Genomic DNA, 19,219 nt, shown 5'->3' with positions numbered 1-19,219 from the left:
AGGGGATGGTGCACGTGAGAAGCACAGAATGCATTTCTATGACAGCAATGGGGCTGTTCAGGGGTCACTCTGAAAGAGAGCCCAGGCCCAGGAAGGAAGGCATATAGGAAGCCCTGGGGTGGAGTTTGTAACCTGAGTTTGTCCAGCTGCTGGTCAGGTCCTCAGGGCGCATGGTGCCCTTTACCAACACTTAGAGACTCTTGGAGAGACGTGGTCTCCTGCCTAGGTGTGGCGGCGGGGGCACAGGGCCCGGCTCCAGCCGCAAGGCTGCGACCCCAGCTGGGACCATACTGGGCACAGGGGCGTGAACCTCCAGGCCCTCATCTCCCCCTACACTCTGGCCCATGCATGGGGCAGGGGCAGGGGGCGTACCAGTGCCCCAGAGGAGAGGCCGATCCAAGAATCCAGGCGGCGGGGAGGGAGGAAGTCTCCCGGACGGCAGCCAAGCCTGGGCCAGGCCCGGGATGCCAGGCCTGGGGAGTCCGAGCCCGGCGCTGTCCGGCTGGGTCCCTCTAGCTCCAACGCTGGAGATCTGGTCGGGGTTGCTGGAGGTCCCCGTCCCCAGACCCCGCCCTCAGCCTCGCGCACCCCTTCCCCAGCCGCCGCCCCACCCGTAGTGTCCGCTCCAGGTCCCCGCTTCCGTCCCTTCCCCCACACCTCGCGCGGGGCTCTGGCCCCCTCCGGCCTTGTAGTTCTCCGGCCGGCCCCGCCTCGCCCCGCCCCCTTGTCCAGCCCCGCCGCTAGGCCGGCCCTGCCCCTCCCCGCGACTTCGCCATTCCTGGGCAGGCCCCGCCCCACCCTCGGTTTCGCCCCGCCCCGCGCCCTCGCAGTTCCAGGGCAGGCCCCGCTCTTCCCTTTCGGCAGGCCCCGCCCCGCGCCCGCGCCCCGCCCCGCGCCCTCGCCATTCCAGGGCAGGCCCCGCCCCACCCCCTTGGCAGACCCCGCCCCGAGGCCTCGCAGTCCAGGACAGGCCCCGCCCCCTGTTTCCGCTGGCGGCAGCAGTGGCGGCGGCGCGCGAGCGAGATCGAGCAGGACCCCACATTCCTGGGAGCTCGGTGAGTGCGGCCCGGGGCAGGCAGGGCGGCGGGCCGCGGGCCGGGGGCTCAGGAACGAGCAGGGTTACAGGTCCGGGTTGGCGGGGGGCGGGCCGGCAATCCCCCGACCCGGTCCGCAGAGGGGCGAGCGGCCCAGGGCGCCCCTGGAAGGGGTGTCGGGGGCGGCAGTGGGCCAACTGAGGGCGGGGTGGGATCTGCGCCCTGTGAGGGGGCGGCAAGCCGCCTGAAGGGCACGAAGTGTGCGGGGCCCGGTAACCGGGCGAGGAGGGGTCTTCACGGGGAAAGGCTCAGAGGAGGACCTTCCGGGAACGGGGTGCGGGAGTGGCCGGCGGAACCCTAGGCGGAGGGATGGGGGTCTGTAGGATGCAGCAGGAAGGCGGAGCTCCGGAGCTGTCAAGAGGTTCTGACTGTGGAACCCAGCGGGACGGCCGGGGGAGGTCCCTTCAGCGCCTCCAGGGAGGGTCGGGAGCTCGGGCAGGGCTGGGTACCGCCTGCAGCCCCGGAACTCCCCGACCACCTCTTGGGCCACCGCTGGCAGGTCGGCACTCAGTGACAGGGCTTTGGCAGGCCCCGAGGTCTGGGATGTAGCCCATCTGTGCATCCAAGTTTGGGACTTTAAAAAACTTTCTGTGGTTATAAAGAAATTAAAAAGTCCAAACAAGAATCTGGCTCCTTACCAAGAGCAGTGTTTGTAGTTGTGTATTTCAGAGCTGGAGTCTTGGATCTCCTGTCTTTGGAAAAGATACTGTCCGTTCTCTGTCTCTTTCCCCAATGCTGCTAGTGTCTGGGGAGGTTTGAAGCATTAGGGTACTATGGGGTCCCCTGGGCTGGGTAGACCTTTCCTCCCCATACCCCAAACATGGATAAGACTTCAGAGAACCAAACTCTTTATGAGATGGTGCCCTTCTGACAGGCAGCTGTCCCCCTCTCTGGGGTGACTCAGGTATTTCCTCCTCCAGGAAGCTTTCCTGGACTAGTGGAGAATACTGAGGACTCACGCTCTGATCCCTGCATATCAGCCAGCTTCCCTCTCTTTACTAAAAATAACCACAGAGAATGTTTTGTATGTATGTTCTGCTATAAAGATGTGTAGTCAACTTGTCATTGTAAGTAATGGGAAGGGGAGGAGACATATTATGGACAATTTCAAACAATGGCTTGGACAAATCATTTATATTTAGCTAAGGAATGCAGCCAGGGAGGCAGACCGTTCACACTGGCTTCCTACCCTCTGCCGGGTCCTGGCAGGGCCCATGCAACTGAGCTGTGGGTTGGAGGGGTGAGCGAGGGAGGAGGGTTGGGGTGGATAAAACTTGAACGGTGATTCAGTTCTACAGTCACTTGTTGAAGACCTGCTGTGTGCAAGGCCAGGAACAGCTGAGAGTGAACCAGAATGGAGAGAGGATTTTTTTTTGATCTGATTAAATCATATTTTATGGGCTGGCTTCCCTGGTGGCTCAACGGTAAAGAATCCGCCTGCAATGCAGGAGACGTGGGTTTGATCCCTGGGTTGGAAACATCTCCTGGAGAAGGAAATGGCAACCCACTCCAGTATTCCTGCCTGGAAAATCCCATGGACAGAGGGGTCCATGGGGTCGCAAAGTGTAGGACATGACTTAGTGACTAAACAACCGCAGCAAGTCATATTTTAATCTTTAAGTTGATGAACACATTTTAATTTTTTTACATAATTTAAAAAATTTGTTGAAATAAAATTTTTTATTTCTTTGGTTGCTTTGGATCTTCATTGCAGCACTCAGAGTCTTCGATCTTTGTTGTGGCATGCAGGATCTTTAGTTGCATCGTGTGAATCTAGTTCCCTGACCAGGGATCGAACCTAGGCCTCCTGGAGTATGGAGTCCTAGCCAGTGGGGCACCAGAGAAGTCCCCAAGCAAATGTCGTTTTAAATTACCCCCTTATAGTTTAGGAAAATGAGGCTCAGAGAGAATAAATGACTTCCCTGAGGTCACTGAACGCGTAAGTGGGAGAAGCAGAACTTGAACCCGTGGCTTCTGACCCCTTAGGCTGTGTTTTCTGCTATGTCAGCTGCCTCTGTCATTCTTCACTGTTGAACCTGGAAGACTTGGGCTCTGACCTTCGTCCTAACATCGCCTAATTGTGCAACCCTGGGCAAGTTACCGCTCCTCTCCAGGCCTCTCTTTGTTTTTTGAATTTGGTCATGCCCCAGGGCTTCTGGCAGTTCCCTGACCAGAAATCGAACCTGTGCCCCTTGCATTGGATGCTCAGAGTCCTAGCCACTGGATCTCCAGGGAAGTCCCCAGTCCTCTCTTTTGGATGATTATGGGTTAAAATGTTTTTAGGGTCTCTTCCATCTTTGGATATCTAACAGTGTAAAATCTATCAGCAGCCAATCAGTGAGTTAATGTGTTCTTTGTTTATTTTCTATTTTTAATTGTGGTAAAAAGAATGCATAAAAATGACCATCGTAACCATTTAAAAATGTACAGTTCAGTTGTAGGAAGTATATTCACATGGTTCTGCAACAGATCTCCAGAATTTTTTTGTCTGCAAAACTGAAACTGTACACCCATTAAACTGTAGCCCATCCCCTCAGCCCCCGGCTACCTCCATTCTACTCAGTGTGGTTCATTAGGCTCCTACTATGACGCGGGAGCCCGGTGGGCTGCCATCTATGGGGTCGCACAGAGTTGGACATGACTGAAGCGACTTAGCAGCAGCAGCAGAAGCATGTCCTTAATAAATGTTGCCCTTGAGGAATGAATAAGGCAAGTAGGTAGCTGGCTGGAGTGCCAGTCCTCATCCCTGTGAATATAACTTCAGCACCGGCCAGTTGCTCAGTTGTGTTTGACTCTTTGTGACCCCATGGACCATAGCCTGCCAGGCTCCTCTGTCCATGGGATTTTCCAGGCAAGAATGCTGGAGTGGGTTGCAATGTCCTCCTCCACGGGATCTTCCCCATCCAGGTATTGAACCTGTGTCTCCTGAGTCTCCTGCATTGGCAGGCAGATTCTTTACCAATGAGCCACCTGGGAAGCCCCAGCACCAGCCGATCTGTTCAGTAAATGAGTGAGCAGGTGAGGCCTGGGGCAAGTGCCTTCACCTCTTTGAGCTTTCCCTTGCTGCTTACAAAAGGAGGATAACAATACCAGCTCTCAGGGCTGTTGGAAGGAGCAGTGGGAGCATGTATGTGAAGCATGTAGCTTAGGGCCTCAGACACAGCAGGTGTGCAGTTAAGTGGGGTCTGTTATTTATAACCTAGCTGAGAAGCTAGACTCACAGAGGAGGAGAGGACTTCTTCCACTGTCAAGGCCCAGGCCTGCTGTGGTGGGTACCCCATGGACTGAGAGGGTGTGGATCTAGTCCAGGTGCCTTAGCTGGCACTGCATATCCTTCCTGGGCTTCTCAGATGGCTCCGTGGGTAAAGAACCCGCTTGCTAATGCAGGAGACACAGGAGACAGAGGTTCGATCCCTGGGTCGGGAAGATCCTGAAGGAAGGCATGGCTCCAGTATCCTTGCGGAAAATCCCATGGATGGAGGAGGTTGGTGGGTTACAGTCCATACGGTTGCAAAGACTTGGACATGACCGAAGAGACAGAGCACGCACACACACATCCTTCCTACCCAACCTGCCCTGCCTGTCCAGCTTCATCTTCTACTCTCTTCCCCCAGGGATCCCTGGTGCCAGCCAGACTCATCTCCCAGCATGCCTGGCTCATTCCTTCTTTGTCTCTTAGTCAGATTGTTCCACCTTCCTGAACTGTGCCTCCCCATTCCTTCCTTCCACTCTTTAGGATCCTACTCATGTCTGAGCTCCTTCACAGAGCCATCCCCAAAGAACCTTTTGGCATTTTATGTCTTCATCTCTCCTGGCTTTGCCACACTGCTTGGGTGTGATTCTTTAATGTGTGTCTTAGTACAAGAGTCTGTGCTGGGACTTCCTTGGTGGTCCAGTGGATAAGACTCTGCAGTCCCAATGCAGGGGCCTGGGTTTGATCCCTGGTTGGGGATCTAAGATCCCACATACTGCAAGTTAGGAGTTCGTATACAGCAACTAAGTCCACGCACCTCAACTGGAGAACATGCATTGCAACAAAGACCCAGTTCAGTTCAGTCACTCAGTCGTGTACGACTCTTTGCAACTCCATGAACTGCAGCACGCCAGGCCTCCCTGTCCATCACCAACTCCCGGAGTTCACCCAAACTCACGTCCATCGAGTTGGTGATGCCATCCAGCCGTCTCATCCTCTGTCGTCCCCTTCTCCTCCTGCCCCAAATCCCTCCCAGCATCAGAGTCTTTTCCAATGAGTCAACTCTTCACATGAGGTGGCCAAAGTACTGGAGTTTCAGCTTTAGCATCATTCCTTCCAAAGAACACCCAGGACTGATCTTTAGAAAGGACTGGTTGGATCTCCTTGCAGTCCAAGGGACTCTCAAGAGTCTTCTCCGACACCACAGTTCAAAAGCATCAATTCTTCGGTGCTCAGCTTTCTTCACAGTCCAACTCTCACATCCATACATGACCACTGGAAAAACCATAGCCTTGACTAGATGGACCTTTGTTGGCAAAGTAATGTCTCTGCTTTTGAATATGCTATCTAGGTTGGTCATAACTTTCCTTCCAAGGAGTAAGACCCAGTGCAGCCAAAATAAATAATAAATAAAGCTTTCTTAATGTTAAAAAGAGTTTGTGCTGATCTACATCTGATGATACAAAACAATAGGATGGGAAAGACTAGAGATCTCTTCAAAAAATTAGAGCTACCAAGGGAACATTTCATGCAAAGAAGGGCACTGCATATAAGGACAGAAAAAATAAAGGACAGAAATGGTATGGACCTAACAGAAGCAGAAGAGATTAAGAAGAGATCGTGAGAATACAAAGAAGAACTATACAAAAAAGATCTTAATGACCCAGATAACTGTGATGGTGTGATCACTCACCTAGAGCCAGACATCCTGGAGTGTGAAGTCAAGTGGACCTTAGGAAGCATCACTCTGAATAAAGCTAGTGGAGGTGATGGAATTCCAGCTGAGCTATTTCAAATCCTAAAAGATGATGCTGTTAAAGTGCTGCACCCAGTATGCCAGAAAATTTGGAAAACTCAGCAGTGGCCACAGGACTGGAAAAAGTCAGTTTTCATTCCAATCCCTTAGAAAGGCAATGCCAAAGAATGCTCAAACTACCGCACAATTGCACTCATGTCACATGCTAGCAAAGTAATGCTCAAAATTCTCCAAGCTAGGCTTCAATAGTACATGAACCGAGAACTTCCAGATGCTCAAGCTGGATTTAGAAAAGGCAGAGGAACCAGGGATCAAATTGCCAACATCCCTTGGGTCATAGAAAAAGCAAGGGAATTCCAGAGAAACATCTATTTCTTCTTCATTGACTATGCCAAAGCCTTTGACTGTGTGGATCACAATAAACTGGAAAATTCTTAGATGGGAATACCAGACCACCTTTACCTGCCTTCTGAGAAATCTGTATGCCTGTCAAGAAGCAACAGTTAGAACTGGGCATGGAACAACAGACTGTTTCCAAATTGAGAAAGGAGTATGTCAAGGCTGTATATCGTCACCCTGCTTATATATAACTTATATGCAGAATACATCACATGAAATGCTGGGCTGGATGAAGCACAAGCTATAATCAAGATTGCTGGGAGAAATATCAATAAGTTCAGATATGCAGATGACACTACCTTTATGGCAGAAAGCGAAGAGGAATTAAAGAGTCTTTTGATGAAAGTGAAAGAAGAGAGTGAAAAAGCTGGCTTAAAACTCAACATTCAAAAAACGAAGATCATGGCATCTGGTCCCATCACTTCATGGCAAATAGATGGGGAAACAACAGAAACAGTGACAGACTTTATTTTCTTGGGCTCCAAAATCACTTGTAATGGTGACTGCTGCCATGAAATTAAAAGATGCTTGCTCCTTGGAAGAACAGCTAGGACAAACCTAGACAGCATGTTAAAAAGCAGAGACATTACTTTGCCAACAAAGGCCCCTATAGTCAAAGCTATGGTTTTTCCAGTTGTCATGCATGGATGTGAGAGTTGAACCATAAAGAAGGCTGAGGGCTGAAGAATTGATGCGTTTGAACTGTGTTGTTGGAGAAGACTCTTGAGAGTCCCCTAGACTGCAAAGAGATCCAACTAGTCAATCCTAAAGGATATCAGTCCTGAATATTCATTGGAAGGACTGATGCTGAAACTGAAGCTCCAATACTTTGGCCACCTGATGCGAAGAAATGGCTCATTAGAAAAGATCCTGGTGCTGGGAAAGACTGAAGGCAGGAGAGGATGAAATGGTTGGATGGCATCACTGACTTGATGGACATGAGTTTGAGCAAGCTCTGTGAATTGGTGATGGACAGGGAAGCCTGGCGTGCTGGGGTTCATGGGGTTGCAAAGGGTCTGACATGACTGAGCGACTGGACTGAACAGATACAAAAATGAAAATGGTAAAGGTTCTTGTTTTCATGGGGCACATAATGCAATAAAGGGTTAAGAAAGATCTTCCTAAAAATGACAGTTCAAAATATAAGGTGAGCAGCCTATGAAAGTATATATGGATTCAAATGGGGTTGGAGTTGATCACCCTGATTCTAGAGGAACACATCATGTACCAGGTGGTGTTTGACAGGAACACTGAAGGACCGCTTTCCTTTCAACAGAAGGAAGGAAGGGTGAGCCTGAGGAACAGCACTGAGGAAGTGCTGGGGCTTTGAACAGCTCAGTGGGGCCAATGAGTAGATTGTGTTGGGGGAACCTTGAACCTTCTAGAATCCCAAGTTTGCATCTGCAGCACCATTTGTGCACGAGCCTGGCTTTCTCCGGAGTCATGTTTCCACGAAGGGCCAAATGTTTCCTGTATATATCTTCGCATCCCAAATTAACCACACTTTCAACTTCTGCAGCAGTTTAATCTCTCACTTGATGGCCATTTTTCACCAAGTTTTTATTGCTCCTCGAAAGTAACTTTGGGGCTTTCACTGGTGGCTCAGTGATGTAGAAGTCACCTGCCCGTGCCAGAGATGTGGGTTCAACCCCTGGTCTGGAAAGATCCCACATGCCTCGGAGAAGTAAGCCCGTGCACCACAACTTCGTATTCTAGCACTTTAGTGCCTGAGAACTGCAGCTACTGCAACCTGTGTGCCCTAGAGCCCGTGCTCCACGACAAGAGAAGCCACAGCAATGAGAAGCCCATTCGTCGCAGTGAGAGTAGTCCCTGCTCCCTGCAACTAGAGAAGAGCCCGCACAGCACAAAGACCCCGCACAACCAAAACTAAATAAGTAAATGAAAGTATATAAAAAAAGGAACTTTGGATGTAGCAGAGATGGATGCAACAAAGTGGCCTCAGAGGGTCTCTCTCCTGTCTCAGTCAACTTACACACTTTCAGATATACGAAACTTTGTCTCACTGTGAGTGGTCAGAATTCCAGACATTAAATCCTTTGGATGCCAAGGGTCTACCCCAGGGATGGCAAATACCTGGCACAGATACTCTTACTGTTAGAAGGGCCCCTAGCAGACATCACTAATCCATCTTGGATGTCTTTCCCGCTGAGTCTTTAGCACCCACCACCCGCTGAGTGCTTTCCAGGTGGCACTAGTGGTAAAAAAATCTGCCTGCCAGTTCAGGTAGACGAAAGAGATGCAGGTTCGATCCCTGGGTTGGGAAGATCCCCTGGAGGAGGGCATGGCAACCCACTCCAGTATTCCTGCCTGGAAAATTCCATGGACAGAGGAGCCTGGCACGCTACAATCCAAGGGGGCGCAAAGAGCCGGGCACGACTGAAGTGACTTAGCATGCACCAGCTGAATGGACTATCACAGCAGCCAAAACCCATTTGCCCTTCTGGCCTTCTCCAGTTGTTGAATGAATAAGGTTTTTCTTTTTTCTTTTTTTTTAATATTTTATTTGGCTGCGCCTAGGAGAGTCTTAGTTGCGGCTTGTGGGATCTAGTTCCCTGACCAGGGATTGAACCTGCGCCCCTGCATTGGGAGCGCAGAGTCTTAGCCACTGGACCACCAGGGAAGTCCTAATGAGTGGGTTCTTGATGGGAGAGACTGCAGACCAAAGAATGGCCGTTGCTGGACAGATTTAGCCGTGGAGTGCCTTCACAGCAGGTAATGACCTAGTGTTTTGTGTATTTTCCTGCAGAAGTATCCTGGGATCGTCTCTGATCTGTCAGCCGTCAAGGTGTTTGCAGGAAATTCAAGGAAAAAACAGGTCAGTGCCGGTCTGGGTTCACCGTGTGGTGGGGCCTCTGAAAGTCTGAGTGTTATAAACTGTTTAAAGCCAGAGTCTCTCTTGCCCTTTCACTGTGGGTTGGGGGCTGAGGATGGACTGGGATGTTGACATTTTCTAGCTGTCTCTCTGCCCCCCAGCTCTTGACTTTGAATTGATAAGCCCCTCAAATTGGGCTTTTGGGGGCCAGGGAGATAGTCCCTCCTCCTCGCTGTTTCTGAATGGTAGCCGGCAGTATTCTTAATTTCTTTCTTCACCACCCTGATGGTAGGGAGGAAGCCTGGGGGAATACAGGAGAGGCCTTTAACTTCCTGCTTCCTGTCTCCTCCCGGCAGTGGGCTTGGGAGCCAGGGTGGAGGACCTCCCACCAGCCGGCCAGAAAAGAATCTCTGGGAATCTGGCCAGTCCCACCTGTATCTGTTCCTCTTTACTGGGCCCTGCAGGAAAGCCTCTAGCCCTCCGGGTGGGCACCCTCTGCCAGGATGCTCACCAGGAGTCCTCATCTCTGCTCCTGCAGGCTCCGGGGGGATATTGCTGGTAGCTTCTTTCTTCCCACCACCTGTGTGTTGAGGCCCCTGCAGAGCTGGATGTCGGTGGCAGCCTACCCAGGCTTCTGCTGTGGATGATGCTGATTCAGGTTCCAGCGCTGCTGCCTACAGACCTGGGTCTTTTAATGTTTTACCTGATGTGTGTTTTATCCTGTGGCTTCCTCCTGCTGGGTGGTTTGTGAATCTCTTACCTTTCAGAACCTGACTGCGTGGTGGAGGGGGTGGTGTGGTGATAAGGGTGGTGGGTGGGAAGTTTTCTTGTCAAGAGTCCCTTCTTTGTGAGTCCCAGCACAGCTGTTTGGAGCCCCAGGAGCAGCCTCGGGCCTCTTACTGGCCTGTTGTGCTTGTCACACGACACTCAGGTGCCAGAATTCATATTTGTCATCATCATCATCTGCCAGTGTCAGTACGTCCACAGCTAATTTAGGTTTCCTTGGTGGCTTAGACGGTAGAGAATCTGCGTCTGATGTAGAAGATCTGGGTTCAATCCCAGGGTCAGAAAGATCCCCTGGAGAAGGAAATGGCAACCCGCTCCAGTATTCTTGCCTGGAAAATCCCATGGACAGAGGGGCCTGGTGGGCTACAGTCCATGGGGTCGCAAAGAGTCCGACACGGCTGAGTGACTCACACACACACAGACACGCCTAATTTAACATGGCTGCAGCATTGAATCTTGCTTTTACTCTCATTTAGTGTCCACGAGGGTCCTGCGGGGTAGCTCGCATTTCCCGTTTTGCAATGGCAGCAGTTAAGTGGAGCACAGGCCAGAGACTTGCCTAAGACCACATCTTTAGTGCTGGGGGCGGGGTCAGCGGCTCAACAAGCCCCCAGCCCTGCCGTCCCAGCTGACCTTCGGCCCCTCCTATCAGGCCAGGGAATCTGCTCCTGTCCCTCCTTGAGTCTGCAGTCTGCTGCAGCCAGGATGTAGGCTCTCATTCTAAGTCATTCCCCGCTCCCTTGTGGCCTGGCAGGGGAGGGGTGGGTGTGCTTTCAGTCTGCCGCCCTGGGATTTGGGGCACCGCCTACAGGACGACTGGCTGGCAGCCGGCACGAGGCCAGGCCGAGGGAAGCCAGTCTGCTGAAAATCCGGTGGCGGGGATGGAGGGAATTGTGCACAAGTGGGTGAGGGTCATCGCCGGTCCTGCCTTGTCCTGCCCCATCACAGAAATCCCACAGGGCCTGCCTGGAGGGGCCCTGCCAAGCCCAGCATGCTGGGAGGAGCCTCGAGGGAGGAGCCGGACAGCTGAGCATCACTTGCCATCTAGCCAGACGGCTGTCCTTCTGTGGGTCTGTGCTGAAGGCAGAGTCGGGGGTCTGAGTAAAGGCCCTTCTGGACAGGAAGTTTATCCCCTCCTGAGGCTTTCTCAGGCTTTGATTTAGCTAGGTCTTCTCCTGCGGTTGAGCCTCTGGAGTGGTGACCAGCTCCGGGTGGAAGGTCGTCTACCTTTGCCTGGTTAGGTGACCTGGGGCAGGCCTGTCTCCTCCCCTCCATCGCTCAGATGCCTTCTGTGTCTGGCCTTGAGGTGGACGGAGGATGGAAGGACGAGGTTAATGAGTGAACCAGAGCTCTGAGTCCTGATGGAAGCTGGGCTGGGGGCTGAGGATGTCCACAGAGACGGCTGCCCGGCTGGTTAGCTAGCGGCCTGACATCTGTCCTGCGCTGACGCCTCTGTGGCCACTCTCATTTCACCTGCTTCCTGCCCCAGCCTGATGAGTTTAGGAGGGAGAGCCCCCATCTCTGGGCTCCAGCCCAACACATTAATAGTCTGAGTGTCAGTTAGAGCCCCTGGCTTCCCAGGTGGCTCAGATGTAAAGAATCTACCTGCCACAAAAGAGACGTGGGTTTGATCCCTGGATCGGGAAGATCCCCTGGAGGAGGAAATGGCAACCTGCTAAAGTATTCTTGACTGGAGAATCCCATGGACAGAGGAACCTGGTGGGCTACAGTCTATGGGGTTGCAAAGAGTCAGACACGACTGAGCGACTAACATCTTCTTAGAGCCCGAGTCTGGTGGAATGAGAACATCCGCCAGGTGGAGGCCGGCTTCCCCCTGCCCTCCTCTCAAAGCAGATCTGCAGCCCAAACTCAGTGGCACTGGCGGGGCTCTCGAAGAGGCAGCCAGGAGCTGCGAGTCTGCGGGCTCACCTATCACCACGTGCGCTTTGGTCCCCGATCAGCAGCCACGTGTAGATGAGTTTATTTTTTTTTTTAATAATTTTTACTTATTGGCTGTGCTGGGTCTTCGTTGCTGTGTGAGGGCTTTTCTCTAATTGCGGAAAGGGGGGGCTACTCTCTAGTTGTGACGCACAGGCTTTTCATCGTGGTGGTTTTTCTGGTTGCAGAGCATGGGCTCTAGGCACGTGGGCTTCAGCAGTTGCGGACCCTGGGTTGCTAGAGCACAGGCTCAATCGTTGTGGTGCTTGGACTTAGTCGGGCTTCCCAGTGGTAAAACACCTGCCTGCCAGTGCAGGAGACGTGGGAGACTCAGGTTCCATCCCTGGGTTGGGAAGATCCCCTGGAGGAGGGCATGCCAGCCCACTCTAGTATTCTTGCCTGGAGAATCTCTGGACAGAGAGAGGAGCCTGGTGGGCCCCAGTTCATGGGGTCGCAAAGAGTCAGACACGACTGAAGCAACTTAGCACACTCACATAAACTTAGTTGCTCCGAGGCATGTGGGATCTTCTCAGACCAGGGATTGAACCAGTGTCTCCTGCATTGGCAGGAGGATTCTTTACTGCTTAGTCACTAGGGAAGTCCTAGAGATGAGTTTTGACTGTCTGGCTTAATACTGTCTGTGTGTTTGAGGTTCCCACCCCCTCCCCACTCCCTTTCCAGGACATGGGAATTTATTGCAGTTTGAATACTTGCTTGCTTTCTGAGAGTCTTGTAATCATCTCTACACCCAGTGTCAGCATTTGTAAAAATATCTGACCTTGTGCTGCAAGCCGGAAAGGATAGGGGTGGAGAGCCGCCCAGGGGGTCTGAAGAGTCAGGCATCTCAGCCGGTCCCTGGAACCCCCCACTTGTTGGGGAGGCTTGGCTGTCACTGCAGGAAGACTGAGGGTCCCTCAGCCCCCCATGTAGGACCTTGATGTGTTTCTGGCCTTGGCCTTGGCAACGCAGGGCCACTGCTAACCCTCAAAGCACTTTGTGCAGATTCAAAAAATGCACTGACTCAATGGACATGAGTTTGAGCAAACTCCAGAAGACAGTGAAGGACAGGGAAGGCTGGTGTGCTGCAGACCATGGGGTCGCAAAGAATCAGACATGACTTAGTGACTGGAAAACAACAGGTGAGAAAGAAAATAAATTAGAGTGAGTAAATTGTTGTAAACCTGAACAACGTCCCTCTCCACCTGGGCCAGCCTTCTGGAGCCCTGGCGGGTAGTGGCCCTGTGCTTGTGCGTCCGTCCCAGCATAGCTTGTGCTCCCTGCAACCCCGGGAGGAGAGGGGGTTGGGTTCAGAGCTGGGGAGAGGGCCTGGGGTGGGAACGGGCCTCTGAGAGCAGTGGACGGGGAGGGGCGTGATCTCAGGGGGTGCTCAGAGCAAGGGTAGAACCGGGTGTGGCTGTGCGTGTGTGTCAGTGAGTGTGTGTGTGTGTCAGTGAGTGTGTGTGTGTGTATGTCTGTGTGTATGTGTGAGTGTGTGTTTGTGCTTGTCTGAGTGTGTGTGTATGTCTGTGTGTATGTGTGAGTATGTGTTTGCTTGTCTGAGTATATGTGTGTGTCAGTATGTGTATGTATTTGTATGTGCGAGTATGTGTTTATGTGTGAGTATATGTGTGTGTGTGTGTGCACAAGTATGTGTGTGCACGAGTGTGTGTTTATGTCTGTGTGTATATGTGTGTGTGTCTGTGAGTATGCGTGTGTATGTGTACGTCTGTGAGTATATATGTGTATGTATGTGTAAGTGTGTGCAAGTATGTGTGTGCACACGTGTGTGTCTATGTGTATATGTGTGTGTCTGTGAGTGTGTGTGTCTGTGAGTATGCATGTGTGTGTATGTGTGTGTCTGTGAGTATATGTGTGTATGTGTGAGTGTGCATGCGAGTGTGTGTGTATGTGTGTGTGTCTGTATGCATGTGTGTATGTGTGAGTGTGTATGTGTATGAGTATATCTGTGTGTATATGTGTGTCTTTGAGTATGCGTGTGTGTGTGTGAGTAATGTATGTATGTCAGTGTATGTGTGTGTGCGACTATGTGTGTGCTTGTCCCAGTGTGTTTGCACGTGTGGGTTTGTCTGGAAGGGCATTCTCCTGCATTGTTCTCTTAGCTGAGAGGCCCACCTGAGCCCTTTCACCAGGTCAGCGTATACCTGTGATGCGAATGCCCCCCTCCCTTTAGAGTGTGAAGCAAACACAATTCCTGGCTGCCGGCCCCAGCATGGAGGCTGAGGTTTTGGGTCAGTGCTCTCCAACAAGCCCCGGGGGTGTGGGTCCTGCCCTGGCAAGCCCCCCACCCCACGGTTGGAAGGGCTCAGAGGAGCAGGGTGCCAGGCGGGTCAGCGTGGGGGGTGTGAACATGTAGAATGACATGTTTCGTTTCAGGCAAAGTGAGGTGGAGCTCGAAGCCTGCCATTTCCGCTTGTCTCATCCTGGGAGATTCTAAACAGCTTTGTTTAAACACTGGACATGCTGACTGCAGAGTCCTGAATCAGGAAGAGCCCTTGGGTCCCCCAGGAAGGTGATCAGATTTGAAGCCACAGTTGGGCTCTGGATGTAGCACGTAGGACCCGAGGGTGGGGGGAGCTCTCGGAGCACCCCCGGGGCGTGAGTCACTCCACACTAGCAGCTGTTACAGAGGGGCTCCTGCTGGCTTGCTGCTGGGCTGGGGCACCAGCATGGGGTCACCACCCACCATCCAGGCTGGGGCAGCAGAGAGGGAAGCGGGGTGGATTCTGGTCTGGGCTCTGCCTGCCCCTGCTGTAGACCGAGAAACTGGGAATGGTGGTGGCCAGCTGGCCTGGGTCCACGGATGTCTCCTACGAGAGGCAGTCAGTCCCTGCAGTGTAGGGAGAATAATACAGGACACTGTCTCATCGAGGGCAGGGTTGGGTGGGCTGTTCTCTGAGGACCCCTAGAGGAGCCCAGGGGAGGTGTGGCTGGGCCTTAAGAGACCAGGATGGCAAGCTGGGAGGTTGGATCAAGACGGGCATGGCCCGGTGATTTGGCTGGAAGGGGGAGGAACAAGCTGGCCATGGGGGCGAGCCTTCACTCAGGGGCACCTGGAGTGCCCCCCAGAGGAGACTGATCTTGGCAGACTAGCAGTGGACAGCTGGTGTTGGCCCCTAAACAGCGGAGTGCCAGGATGAAAGTGGATTTTTAGGAAAATAGGCTTGTTGCAGAATTTAAGGTGAATTTTTTAAAAGTACCTTTTTGTTATTGTTGTTGCACAAAAATAATACAAACTCCTTATAACCTGCAAATGATACAGATGTTGTAGAAAGGGAAAATCTCCTATAATCCTACCCTTCTGAGGCAATCCCTATTAATACTTCGGCTTATGTTCTTTCCAGGTATTTTAATGATAGACTAGCATCCAGCTGTCTACCTACTATCTTAATTTCCATAAATAGCATCGCATTATACTAACTGGAAGGGCTTCCCTGATGGCTCAGATGGTGAAGAATCTGCCTGCAATGTGGGAGACCAGGTTTGATCCCTGGGTTGGGGAGATCCGCTGAAGAAGAGAATAGCAACCCACTCTAGTATTCTGGCCTGGAGTATTCCATGGACAGAGGAGTCTGGCAAGCTACAGTTCATGGGGTCCCAAAAGGTCAGACATGATTGCGTGACAAGCACAATATACTAAATGGAAACTTCTTTAGATGTCCTTCCTAACTGATCCTCAGGCACCAGGCACGGCTCAGTTGGGTTTGGCCCCTGAGCTTGTGGATGCGGATGCGGTCAGCTGGGGCTCTGCAGGGCCTGGGTGGTCTGGTGGCAGTCAGCTGGGAGCTCTGGAGGGTGGCCTGGGTGGTCCAGGAGCCCCTCTGGCACATGTCGGGCTGGTACTGGCTCGCTGCTCGGCCTCTCTTCCCCGATGTGATTTCTCATTCTCACGGGACCTGGCCTTTTAAGTGAAAATGGAATCTTCAAGACCTCTTGCGATGGAAGTTCTGAGGTCTCACAATGTAATATCTACCCTCCGCTTGGTCAGAGCAAGTCACTAGACCCACCGGAACCTTAGGGCTGGGGCACAGACGCCCCTCTTGATGGGAGGGCTGGCAGTCATATCAAGAGCAGGTGTGTTGAGAGGTGGGAGGGCGAGGCTGTGCAGTCCCTGCACAGGCCCAGGAGGAAAGACTGGGATGCTGGGGGCTCAGCCTCACAGATGTCTGGAGGACAGTCCAGGCCCTGCCCCTTCTCAGCCTCCTTTGCCCACGTGGGTCACCCGGGGATACTGGCAAGGCAGGAGGCGTGACCCTCCTTCTGGCTTAGTGGTACCTTCTGTTTGCGTGTGTGTGTGTGTGTGGGGAGCTGCTTATCTGGCAGGAGACGAGAGTGAGCTAGAGTGAGGGCTTTGTAACGGACAGCTGTCTGGTCGAGAAGTAGGGTGGGAGCCTGCGGGTCCTCCAGAAGCTGCTGGCCCCTTGGCTGCTCGGTACCAGCTGCTGATTCTCATGGCATCTCCGGAGAATGTGTGTCAGTGAGTGAAGCAAGGGTCCTAATGAAAGCCAGCCGGTCACTCCAGACTCAGGCCTCTGCCAGCCCTCATTCATTCATTTGCCCAGCAAACGGGACACCCCCGGTGCTCCAGACTTTCTCTCCCTGTCCCCTCCCACCTTCAGAGGTGGAGCGAGAAGACCCTCCCGCTCGATCCGACTTTGCTTCCCAGACAACTCACAGTGGGCCTCACATTCTGACTTCCCCTGATGTTTCTGTTTGCATAGCTGTCTTATCACCTGCCACATGTGGTATCTCTTCTTTCGTGTGAAATGTCTGAAGTGGCAAGGAGGCAGGAGGAATCAGGGTGGGCGGGGGAGAGCCAGCTCGGGGGTCGTTGGGGAATGCTGCTCCCACGTTCGAGGATGCTGCGGTGGAGCCGCTGGAGAAGTCCTCCCAGGGTTCTCATTCATCCCGCTTCCTTCTCCCTGGAGCCCCTGCCTGGCCTTGATGAAGTACTTTCCTGCACACCCTGTTCTTTTCCCCTGTCGTCTGCCAGGTGCTTTGTGCATTCATCAGCCGAGAACAAAGGCCGAGAGGGCTTTCACGTTTGAAAACCCCTTGGTGTTTTATTTTCTCCCTGCTCTCTCCCAGCATCTCTCAGAAAAGAACTGTCTTGTGGCTGAAAGGTTCGCTGTTTGTGAAGCCGTCCAGGCTGCACGACTTGGCCTTGTGGCCCTTCTCTCCCCGTCCTAGGCTGTCCCGGGGGTGGGAAGGGACCCAGCTCAGAGACAGGACAGAGCTCGGTCGGGACTGGGGGCGGGACGGAGCAGGCCACTGCATCTGCCCTGATGCTTTCCCAGGTGCCCGGCCGCCAGCGTCCTGCTCCTGTTGCTGGGTTTGTGATATCTGATCAGCTCTCGGGCTTAGTGTGTCCCGGTGCTTAGAGTTAAGAACGTGCAGAGCTGACACTGCAGACCTTGGAGAAATCTGGCCTCACAAGTGAGACAAGGAACCGCAGCCGCTCCTTTTGGCCGAGGAGCTGGAAAAACTAAATGGAGGTTCTTGGCCTGCGCCAGCCAAGAGTCTGCCACTTCCAGGTGGATGGTAGGTAAACTCTCCCTCCAGGGAGACCCAGGAGGCCCGTCTCTGATCCCTGACTTCTCTGCCCATGCCTCCACCCAGAGTTCTGGTTCTCTGTGGCTAGGAGGATGGATTTGCATGTCAGCAGCGTCAGGAGTCATTGGTAGGTGAGCCCTGGCCAACTTTGAGTCTGTGAGGGTCCCAGTCATCTTTTGGCCCTGGTGCTCTGTGTGATCAGAGAATGTCAGGCGATGTGAGGTTAGGTGAGTCTCTAACCTGTTCTGGGCTACCAGAGGGCTTCTCTGTTTCATCAAGTTCTCCCATTTCCCCCTGAGGCTTGGCCCCGCAGCGTCCATGGCACCAGATGTGGGCTCTAAAGGCCGAGTGAGAAGGGATGGGATCGCTTGTAGAGGGGGCCAGAGCTCTCTCTACAGGGCTCAGAGGAGAAGCCCGCCTGACCTAGTTTGGAATAAAACTGAGGCTACGTCTGTTTCATCATTCACTTTCATCCCTGCTCATCCAAATGACGCTCAGCTGATGGTGCTGTGCCTGTGATCGAGGTGGGGGGCTCTGACCCTCTCTTTGTGGGGCAGGGTGAGGGAAGGCGCTGGGCTGGGGGGGGGGGCGGTGAGCCCCACCCTGACCGTGGGGCACAGGGAGGGGTAGACCGCAATTCCTTAGACTGTGGGGCTTTTCTCCTTTGCAGCCCCACCAAAAATGGCTACATTTTCAATTTGCCAAAAATTAAATTTTCCTTGCCTCAAAATAAATTTTCATTGCCAAAAAATCCTCACAGGCATTCACTGGAGGGATGGTTCAGCTTTAAACAAACACCTAAGAGAGAGTATCTGTCTTAGGACAGTGGTTAGGTCAAGTATCTTTGACATTTCTGACCTGTGTCAGGAGCTAAACCATTCGGGGATGCCACATCTTAAACCCCGTGGTGCAGTCTCCACCCACGCTGGTGTTTCTGAGACCCTGCGTCCCCTTCCCTACTTCTGGACTCTGAGCAGTATTTGTGTGGCCAGAGGACTCAAACTGAGGACTTGTGTAGCCTCCAGTCTCTGCCCGGCTGGGGCATTTCCGTCAACTCACCGTAACCTCTGTCTCTTTATTTCTGTTGAAAGGCAGGGGCCTGGATTTTCCCCTCCACTGATGCTCTGCCTGTTTTCTCGTCACTGAGCACTTGGTGCACACTCAGATCTCTTTTGAATGAATGAATACTTACTTCGAGATATGAAAAGAAACATGTCCTTCATCCAGTCCGTTTCCCCAGACACTTGGAGCACTCGCTTAATTTAAAAGCATCCATCTTCATGGTGGGCTTCCCTGGTGGCTCAGACAGTAAAGAGTCTGCCTGCAGTGCAGGAGACCCCAGGTTCGATCCCTGGGTCGGGAAGATCCCCTGGAGAAGGAGATGGCAACCCACTCCAGTATTCTTGCCTGGAGAATCCTGTGGACAGAGGAGCCTGTAGGGCTACAGTCCGTGGGGTCTCAAAGGGTCGGACACGACTGAGCAGTTAACAGTTCAGTCTCAAGGCTGGGAGCTGTCTCTGGGGAGGGCGAAGGACTCTCAACTCGGGAGCTTCTTATTAATGTGTCTGTATCTGGGAGGGAGACTGATGGTGACCTCTCCTGAGGAGGCGGACAGGAAATTGTGGGGAAAAGGAGGACACTGCCTGGAA

At 52.8% G+C, this 19,219-nt stretch overlaps 1 protein-coding gene and 1 non-coding gene across 3 annotated transcripts in view; one reads left to right on the top strand and one right to left on the bottom strand.

Annotated features, from left to right (window-relative positions):
- The first annotated feature begins 983 nt into the window (after window positions 1-983).
- The window catches only part of TSPAN9 (tetraspanin 9), a 187,538-nt gene continuing 169,302 nt past the window's right edge, over window positions 984-19,219 (top strand). For both annotated transcript variants that reach the window (XM_068971614.1, XM_068971615.1), the window contains exons 1-2: window positions 984-1,055; window positions 9,210-9,278. The gene's annotated coding sequence lies outside the window, so the exon portion shown is untranslated. The remainder of the gene's footprint in view (window positions 1,056-9,209; window positions 9,279-19,219) is intronic.
- Window positions 9,012-9,083, bottom strand: TRNAG-CCC (transfer RNA glycine (anticodon CCC)). The gene has a single exon. It is a non-coding gene; the product is annotated as a tRNA-Gly (tRNA).

Source organism: Capricornis sumatraensis, chromosome 4 (assembly GCF_032405125.1).
Source record: "Capricornis sumatraensis isolate serow.1 chromosome 4, serow.2, whole genome shotgun sequence".
In the NCBI taxonomy this organism is placed as follows: domain Eukaryota; kingdom Metazoa; phylum Chordata; class Mammalia; order Artiodactyla; family Bovidae; genus Capricornis; species Capricornis sumatraensis.
The sequence above is the reverse complement of the archived record's forward strand: the minus strand, read 5'-3'. Positions and strand labels throughout refer to the sequence as shown.